We start from the raw sequence: 9,839 nt of genomic DNA on the forward strand, positions 1-9,839 counted from the left end.
CTAGTGCACTGTACTAGAGACTAACCAGTAAATCAAATATGCCAATCATGGAAAGCCAGTTACATACACATTGTATACAGGAGCACTTGCTCTTTAGCACTGGATAGCAGTGGTAAAGTGCCAAGAGTAACAAAAACAGCAAAAACAGAGTCCAACACACATCAACAACCTGGCACACAGAGGCAAAAAGTTAGGGGAAACTACGCCAAGGAAAAGTCTAACAATTACCAATTGGATTTCACTGCATTTGTGTCTTTGAAATGTACGTCAGTGTATAAGAAAGATGATATTTTGAAAAATACCCTCCAAATCATACACTAGGACAGGAACCCACAAATTCAGAGATGTTGAAATAACAACTGCTCCTAAACTGTGGGGCATATTTATACTCCGTTTGCGCCGGAATTGCTTCGGTTTTTTTGACGCAATTTCGACGCAAAACTAACTCCATATTTATACTTTGGCGTTAGACACGTCTAGCGCCAAAGTCCATGGAGTTTGCGTCATTTTTTAGCGTGGACACCTACTTTGCGTTAATGAGATGCAAGGTAGGCGTTCACGTCTAAAAAATCGACTCCGAGGCATGTGCGTCGGATTTATACTCCCGGGCAAAATTCACGCCCGGGAGTGGGCGGGTCAAAAAAAATGATGTACGGCCGCTTTTGCGCCGTTTTTTAGCGCCTGCAAAAGGCAGGCGTTAAGGGACCTGTGGGCTCTGAAGGAGCCCAGAGGTGCCCTCCCATGCCCCCAGGGACACCCCCTGTCACCCTTGCCCACCCCAGGAGGACACCCAAGGCTGGAGGGACCCATCCCAGGGACATTAAGGTAAGTTCAGGTAAGTGTTTTTTTTTTTTTTTTGTGGCATAGGGGGGCCTGATTTGTGCCCCCCTACATGCCACTATGCCCAATGACCATGCCCAGGCGACAGAAGTCCCCTGGGCATGGCCATTGGGCAAGGGGGCATGACTCCTGTCTTTGCTAAGACAGGAGTCATTTCTATGGGGGTTGGGAGTGAAAAAAAATGGCGCAAATCGGGTTGAGGCTAAAAAATTGCCTCAACCTGACTTGCCCCATTTCTTGACGCCCAAGCTCCATTTTCCCCTACGCCGGCGCTGCCTGGTGTACGTCGTTTTTTTTAACGCACACCAGACGGCGCCGGCGGCTAACGCCGGCTAACGTCATTCAATAAATACGGCGCCCGCATGGCGCTTCAGAATGGCGTTAGCCGGCGCAAATTTTTTTGACGCAAAACTGCATTAGCGCAGTTTTGCGTCAAAAAGTATAAATATGGGCCTAAGTATCTTCTGCCCATTTCAGAAAAACATAAGTTTCCTTGATACCCATTTTTCACTCTGCCTGTTTCGCTATAAGAATTGATCTATACTTGGTACACAATGAAAAACCACTGCACAGTGCAGCTCATTTGTTTGCTCTGTGTACCTTGGATTCTTGGAGAACCTACAAACCCTTTATATTCCTGCAACTAGAAGGGTCTTGAGGATGCAATGGTATATTGCTTTTGTCAATGTGCCATCATGATAGAAAGATACAGATTTTTTTTTTCTCCGTAAATGCCCATTTTTTCCTACTAATTTTCAACATGTCTACTGTTCGGAAATCTATAGCTTTTCCGTATCACACATGGGTTTCACACATGGTTTCCACCACAAACTGAAAGTAGGTTGAGGGCACAAAAAATAGAGAAAATGGGCAATGCTTAAAAAAATGCTAAAACTGGGGTACAGCATGTGGTTTTTTGATTCAGCTCTGGATGTTCCTGAAAACTGGGAAACCGTTTGTGAATGCCATTTTTAGGAAAAAAACAAAACACGTTTATCTGGAGCACTTTTTCCCTACTTTTCTTAAAAAAACTAAACATTTTGCTATATTTTGCCTATTTTCTCAGTCATCTCTCCAGGGTATTCCACAAACCCTGGGCACCTTTAGAATCCCCAGGATACTGGAGAAAAGGACACAAATTTGGCACGGATATCTTATATGCACAAAAAGTTATGGAAGCCTAGTCGTAAACTACCCCAAAGAGTCAAAAAAGGGCTCAGCGCCTTTTTTTTCTCTGTTCAACGAGTAGAGATGTGTGTGAAGATGTCTGCCCACCTGCAATGGATGATTGTTCGCAATTGCTCCAGTTTCCTGATTAAAAGGAACAAGCAGGTTTACAGTATGGAGCCCAACAATCTGAAGGCCAGGCACTTTTTCCAGAACAATGGACTCATCCACAGAAAAACAGTCGGTGTGGAGCCGGCAGCTAATGGGAAAGGAGTCATTGTGGTTCTGAAGAAACGAGCAGGTCAGCGCAAACCAGCCTCCGCCTATGAAAAATCACAATTAACAAGAATGCAGAACAACTACAGGAAGGACCTGCACATGGCGGCTCTCCGTCGTGCCAGTGCCATCTTGAGAAGCCAGAAACCTGTGGTGGTTAAGAAGAAGCGTACCAGGGCTACCAAGACTGCATAAACTGTTTCCTAGAGTTTATTGAACATAATAAAACTAAAAAAGAACGTAAAAAAAAGGGCTTAGCACTTGGGGCGGGGGGGAGGCAAGCAGTAAAAGGGTTAAAAGAAATGCTTTATTTAAATGTTTATTGGCTCAAATTGCAATGCTTGTTACTAATAATAAATGTATTTGAATTGCCTTTGGGATTTTATTGGTTTCAACATTGAATCTTAACTTGTGGTTACTGTTTTCCTAAGGCAATGATTTATTGAGACAGCCAATAGGCTTGTCTTCATACAATGATATAGTACCCCTTGACAAAGCCTATAGGCTTGCCTTGTATATTGATGTAGCCACCCTTTGACAAAGCCTGTAGGCTTGCCGTCATATAATGGTCTACTGACCCCTTACCAAACTAATAGGCTTGCCTTGTATATAGATGTGGTCACCCCTTGACAAAGCCAATTGGCCTGCCTTTTATATATTGGTGTGGTGACCCCTTGATAAAGCCAGTAGACCTGCCCTATTTAAAGTGGCACCCTTTTATATTCTGATGAACAACATTATTGTCTACTCATGCATGGGGGTGTTGGCGGCCCCTGGTGGGGCTGGGTGCATGGCCAATGCACCGCAGGCATGTGATATAATAGTTAGGGATGGTAGTAAGATCATACTTTGTGTTACAAAACCTAGAAATTCACTCAAAAACAACGGTTAAAAAGCTGATATGGTTTGGTAAGGTAATAAGATCTTACTTGACATATAAAAACCTTGGAAATTTACTGAGAAGCTGAATATATTATATATATTGTGATGAACAACCTTATTGCCTACTCATGCATGGGGTGCTGGCAGCCACTGGTGGGGCTAGGTGCAGGGCCTTTGTACCACAGGCCAGTGATGTAATAGTTAGGGATGGTAGTAAGATAATATTTTGTGTTACAAAACCTAGAAATTCACTCAAAAACAGCAAAGGTTAAAGTGCTGATATAGTTTGGTAGAGTAATAAGATCTTACTTGACATAAAAAAAACTTGGAAATGTACAGAGAAACTGAATATATTATACACTGCTTATGTAAAATTTTAGAATTACTACCTTAACAACTAAAAAACATATTTAGGGTCACTGATTATGTAAACCAATAAACAAATACTGATAAGTACAATAGAATGCAACACATAAATATAAAGAAATCACATTAAATAAGATTGCTACTCTGTAGTGATAGTTAGTATTCCCAAAGTGAGAAATTACTCCGTTATTAATAACTTTTCACCTGTTAGACGAATAATCACAAAACTTTCTAGACCTATATAATTTTCTACATTTTGAGATGCAGTAAATTTTTTTGGTTAATCGAGATAGGGGTGCAAAGGTAAAAGGGGTCCCAAAACACGTTTTTCCTCTAATGCATTTTCCATAGACTATTGTATTTGAAGTAGCACGAAAACGGTTGAATGGATTTAAATTTAATTTGGTAGGATTCTACATTATGATGAAGAGATGATGCTTTTTGGATACTGCATTTAAGTAGAGTAAGTATTTTTAAGATATAAAGCATTTAAACGAAGTGACCGCTGTACTTTTGTAGAATTTCACAAAAGTTTGTGAAACTACAGTGGTACATGGCTGTAAACTTAATTAAAATATGTAAATACATTTCCCTTCTGATTATAACTTTAATAAAGTAGTAAGAGGTTGGGACTCACTACTTACCTATATTTAAGGCCCTAACACTGCACGCAGCCAACGTATAGTCAAAATAATATAGATGTTATTTAATTTTAAAAAAACACCCATTACCCAATATATACTGGCTTGTCATCACCATGTGCCACAGTATACTGCAAAGTTATCATGATATAACATGGCCGAAAATATAACTAAGGCCTCGCTGTATTATTGGATTGCGGTACCTTGTGTCACTCAAGGGGTCACATGGACAATGCAATACTTAAGTCATATTTACAACAGAACACAAGGCCACCATGCATGGGTCTGCGTTTATTGTTAAATCTGGAGAAGCGCAATGCAGGGCAATTTGCTCTTTTGCCTTACTTTGCACACCATAATCTACACTGCTGCTAAATTTCACATAGATCCATATGCCATGCCTCTGTAGCCACTCCTCTATTTGCTACTCCACTTTACGGTACTCCACTCTATGCCTTTCCACTGTATGAGACTTCACTTTACACTATTACACTGTATGCAATGCCACTGAATGCAGCGCCACTGTAAGCGACTCCAGTCTACATCACTGCACTTTATGCCACTCCACTTGATGCTACTCCACTGTACATTACTCCACTCTATGCACTTCTCCTTTACGTGACTCCACTCTACTTTATTCTGCTGTATGCCCATCCACTCTACAACACACCACTGTACGCTATTCCACTGTATGCCATTCCACTGTACGCTACTCAACTCTTCACCACTCCGTTGTGTAGCACTCCAGTCTATAGCAACACAAAAGGATGATGGACGGAGTGCTGAACAATGCAATCACTCACCCCCAGTCACAGATCTGGGTTTAATCCATCGTTCTTTTGCTCACCATGCCACCCCAGTTAGGACCCAGCCATAGGCAAATAAGTCTTGACCCTGTTCCTCATGGGAACAGTTCAGCCCGAACTGCCAAGCCAGGTCCTCCCTGGAACGGTAACAAGCATCCTGGGACCGGTTTCAGGGTTTCACCCTTCATCAGCCAGGCTAGCTTGTATCCAGTGGCACAGTGAGCAAGGGACCCACGTCTGGGCATACCCTTCCCACTTAGGGCAACTTTAGCAACACAAAAGGATGATGGACGGAGTGCTGAACAATGCAAACACTCACCCCCAGTCACAGATCTGGGTTTAATCCATTGTTCTTTTGCTCACCATGCCACCCCAGTTAGGACCCAGCCATAGGCAAATCAGTCTTGACCCTGTTCCTCATGGGAACAGTCCAGCCCGAACTGCCAAGCCAGGTCCTCCCTGGACCGGAAACAAGCATCCTGGGACCGGTTTCAGGGTTTCACCTTTCATCAGCCAGGCTAACTTGCATCAAGTGGCACAGTGAGCAAGGGACCCACGTCTGGGCATACCCTTCCCACTTAGGGCAACTTTAGCAACACAAAAGGATGATGGACGGAGTGCTGAACAATGCAAACACTCATCCCCAGTCACAGATCTGGGTTTAATCCATCGTTCTTTGCTCACTATGCCACCCCAGTTAGGACTCAGCCATAGGCAAATCAGTCTTGACCCTCTTCCTCATGGGAACAGTCCAGCCCGAACTGCCAAACCAGGTCCTCCCTGGACCAGAAACAAGCATCCTGAGACCAGTTTCAAGGTTTCTTTTTGCATTTAGCACTCCAGTCTATGCCACTTCGTTCTACACTATTTGATTGGACCCAACTCCAATGTACGCCACTCCAATGTATGCTATTACACTCTACCCTACACCACTGTATGGCACTCCAGTCTACACCACTCCATTATACGCTACTCCACTGTATGCTACTCCGCTATACACTATTACATTTTGTGCCACTCCACTGTACAACACTCTGCTCTATGCCTCTCCACTCTGTGCTATTATACTGCACACAACTCCACTCTATGACAGTCCACTCTACCCTATTACACTGTATGCAACTACACACATCTTCAGTGTACGTCACTCCAGTCTATGCCACTATGCTGTATGCTACTCCTTTATAGGCTATTGCACTCTATGCCATTCTGCCATATGCCACTCTACTCTATGTTGTTCCACTGTGTGACACTCACTGTATGCTACTCCACTCTACGACACCCCAGTGTATGGCATTCCACTCTACACCACTTCCTTCTAGATTAGTTGAATGGACCCCACTCCAGTCTACACAACTCTATGATATGCTACTCCACTGTATGCTACTCCACTATACTGTACACTATTACACTTTATGCCACTTCACTGTATAACACTTTGATCTACACCACTCCACTCTATGCTATTACACTGTATACCACTCCACTCTACGTCAGTTCATCCTATGCTTTTACACTGTATACAACTCCACTCTACACCTCTTCAGTGTACGCCACTTTACTGTATGCCACTCCTCTATATGCTACTCCAGTATATGCTATTCCACTCTACGCCACTTCAGTGTATGCCACTCCACTCTACCCTACTCCATTGTGTGCTATTCTATTGGACGCCGCCCCACTGTATGCTATTACAGTCTACCCCATTCCATTGTCTACACACTTCACTGGACGCCTCTGCACTGTACGCTACTCCATTATACGGTATTCCAGTCTATGCCATTTTACTGTACACCACTCCACTTTATGCTATTCCACTGTATGCCACTCCACTATACACTACTCCACTCTACATCACTCCAGCGTGCACCACTCCACTCTATGCCACTCCATTCTATGCTAGTCTATTGGGCACCACTCCACTCTATGGCACTCCACTAAGTGCTATTTCTATCTACCCCACTCCACTGTACTCTACTACTGTCTACAACACTTCAATGTACACCACTCTACTATACTCTACGCTACTCTACTCTACATTATTTTACTCTAGGCCACTCTATTCTATGCTATTACAGTGTGTGTAATTTTAATCTTTGCCTCTCTACTGTGTGGTATGTCACTCTGACCCATTCCACTGTGTGCCACTCCACTCTGTGATATTACATGTTACTTCACCCTATGTCACTCCGGTGCACCCTCCTCCACTCTATATAACTCTGCTCTGTAAAACTCTACTTCAATCTATGACACTATATTAGACTCTACTCCACTCTATCCCCATACACTCCTCTGTCCAAATCTGCACTCAACTCTGTGCCTACACACTTTATTGTACAATACTCTAATCCACTGTGCAACAGTTTCCAACACTGTATGACACAGCACTCCACCCTACTGTATTAGACACCACTCCAAGTCATAACACTTTCCTGAACTCTATGCTATGATATTTCAATGTATGCCACCCCACTCTACACTAATCCACTGTACCCTACTCCACTGTATGCCACTCCACTGTGCACCACTCCATTCTACTGTATTGCACTCTATGCCACTCCACTCTTCTACACCCCACTGCACAGTATTCCACTGTATGCTATTGCACTGTGTGCTACTTCAATTTATGGTACTCCACTCAATGTCACTACAGTGTATACCACTCCACTCTACGCCACGCCATAACTATGACACTTTCTTCCACTCCATATAACTCCACTCCATAAAAGTCTACCATGCTTCATGGCAATCTTCAACATTCTACTCCACTCTATCCCCGTACACTCTACTGTCCAACATTATACTCCACTCGATGCAGGTACACTTCAATGTACAACACTCTATTCCACTCCACTATATGATACTTTTCTATTCGACACATCACTCCACTCTACTGCATGAGACCCCGCTCCAATTGATAACAGTTTACTACGTATGCTATACCATTATACTCCACTGCATACCACTCTACTCCACCACACACCAATACACTCTATTGTACTTACTCCACAATATGTTACACCACTCCACTTGACTCTACTCCACTGTATGAGACTTTACCTCACTCTACGCTACTTAACAGCAATCCACTCTTTGCAGCACATACTACTGTACTCTATGCAACTCCATTCTACAACACTCTACTACACTGTATGCAACTCTCCAAACCTGTCTGTACCCATTCACTCCACTCTACAACACTGTACTATACTGTATTGCAATGTACAACACTCTTCTCCACTCTTCTCTACGATACTCGATTCCACTATACAACACTGAACATAACTGTTTGTATGCCACTGCACTCCACTTTACTCTGACACAGTACTCCACTCCTCCGCTATATGGCATGCCACTCTACACCACTCAGTGCAATTTTACTCTACTGCAAAAATCAACTAGAATCTATGTCACTCTACTGTAGTCTACATCCCTTTCCAATACTGTATGACACCCCACTGCACTCTACTGTACAAAACTGTACTCCAGTTATGACACTATACTCAACTGTATGCTAGGCCACTCCACTCTACTGCACTCCACACTCCAATAGTCTATTAAACGCTACTCCACTCTATCACACTTTACTCCACTCTACACTGCCCCACTCCAATGTACTCCACTCTGCTTTACTCCACTGTACTCCACTTCATCCCACTCTATGCCACTCTATGCTGCTCCACTGCCTGACACTGTATTCCACTGTATGCTGCTTCACTCTACAACACTGTACTACACTCTATGGCACACTATTGCACTCTACTATATATGTTCTTAAAAGATAACAGAGTACTACCTGGGAAATACAGCAGTACCTAAAAACTATGTAAAAAAGTTAAGAATATATTGTACAACCGTATATTTTAAAAATGTAGTGTAGCATACCTTTTTTACATATATTTTTATTTTGTAATTTTACACTTGGTCTTGATTCCAGTTTTTAAGAAGAAATATGGCGTAGTGCAGTGCACTTTAAAACATTTTAAAAAAATGTAAAAGAAAGTTAAAAAAAGACTACTACACTGTACGCCACTCCACCCTACTCTGCTCTTGTATACACTATCCCACTGAATTCCACTGCATTCTATGCCACTGTGCACCACTCCCCTCTGTGATGCTCTACTTTATGACCCTCCGCTCTATGCTATTGCTCTCTATGCCAATCCACTCTACACCACTTCACTATACACTACTCCATTCTACACAACTCCACTCAACACTGTTCAACTCTATGCAACTCTAAAGTATGCCACTCTACTGTACACCACACCACTCTAGGCTACTTCAGTCTATTCCACTCCACTCTATGCTTTTGCACTTTACACCACTCAACTCTATGTCACTTAACTGTACACCATGCCACTCTACGGTACTCCACTCTACACCACTCCACTCTATGTCACTCCACTCTATGCCACTCCACTCAAAGCTACACCACTCAACTGTATGACACTCTAATGTATTCTTCTCCACTCTACCCCTCCCCACCATTCCCTTCTATACCACTCCACTCTATGCCACTTCACTCTAAGCTATTCTACTCTACACAACTCCACTCTAAGCCACTCCACTCTATGCCTTTCCTCTCCTAATGCCACTCTACACTACTCTATTCTATGATATTCCACTCTACACCACTCTATTCTACACCACTCCACTCTACATCAGTCTTCTCTACGACACTCCACTCTAATCCACTCAAAGTCACTCCACTCTACGCCACTCTACTCTATGCTATTCTTCTCCTTGCCACTCCACTCTATGCCACTCCAGTGCATGCTATTCCACTGTACGCCATTGCACTCTGTCACCCCTGTCTATACCACTCCACACTGACACTTCACTCTATACCACTCCTATC

General features: G+C 43.1%; 1 pseudogene; it reads left to right on the forward strand.

The window, feature by feature from the left end:
- Positions 1 to 2,070: 2,070 nt before the first annotated feature.
- LOC138273504 (large ribosomal subunit protein eL28 pseudogene) lies at positions 2,071 to 2,533 on the forward strand (annotated as a pseudogene).
- Positions 2,534 to 9,839: the final 7,306 nt, after the last annotated feature.

This window comes from Pleurodeles waltl, chromosome 2_2, assembly GCF_031143425.1.
Source record: "Pleurodeles waltl isolate 20211129_DDA chromosome 2_2, aPleWal1.hap1.20221129, whole genome shotgun sequence".
In the NCBI taxonomy this organism is placed as follows: domain Eukaryota; kingdom Metazoa; phylum Chordata; class Amphibia; order Caudata; family Salamandridae; genus Pleurodeles; species Pleurodeles waltl.